A 387-nucleotide genomic window follows, 5' to 3' on the forward strand; every position below is an offset into this window, starting at 1 on the left:
GCTGAACACAGACCGTGCGCGCTAGCCGTGAGAGCTGTTGGCGGATATTGATTGAAGATTGACGGACTGTCAACGCACTCGATACGCTTAGGCGACACGGCCGTGCAGCACGCGTTCTTGATCAGCCCAGATGTAGGGCAGACGATGTTGGGAGCTGATTTTCTCAAACGTACAGATGCCGTGATTGACCAAAGGCAGGGAAGGCTGGTGACAAAGTATGGCGCAATCAAGCTTGAAAGTTATCCAGGCACTGTCGTGATGGAGCTGTGTGTCCGAAAACTTCCGTCGTGTAAGTATCGTCAATACGGGCCGTGGTTGAGGAATATTCCGAACTGTTTACGGGCGATGAGGATCCGTTTGGCTTCTGCCCGTGGACTGAACACGAAA

Source organism: Opisthorchis viverrini, assembly GCF_000715545.1.
Source record: "Opisthorchis viverrini unplaced genomic scaffold opera_v5_57, whole genome shotgun sequence".
NCBI classification, from domain to species: domain Eukaryota; kingdom Metazoa; phylum Platyhelminthes; class Trematoda; order Opisthorchiida; family Opisthorchiidae; genus Opisthorchis; species Opisthorchis viverrini.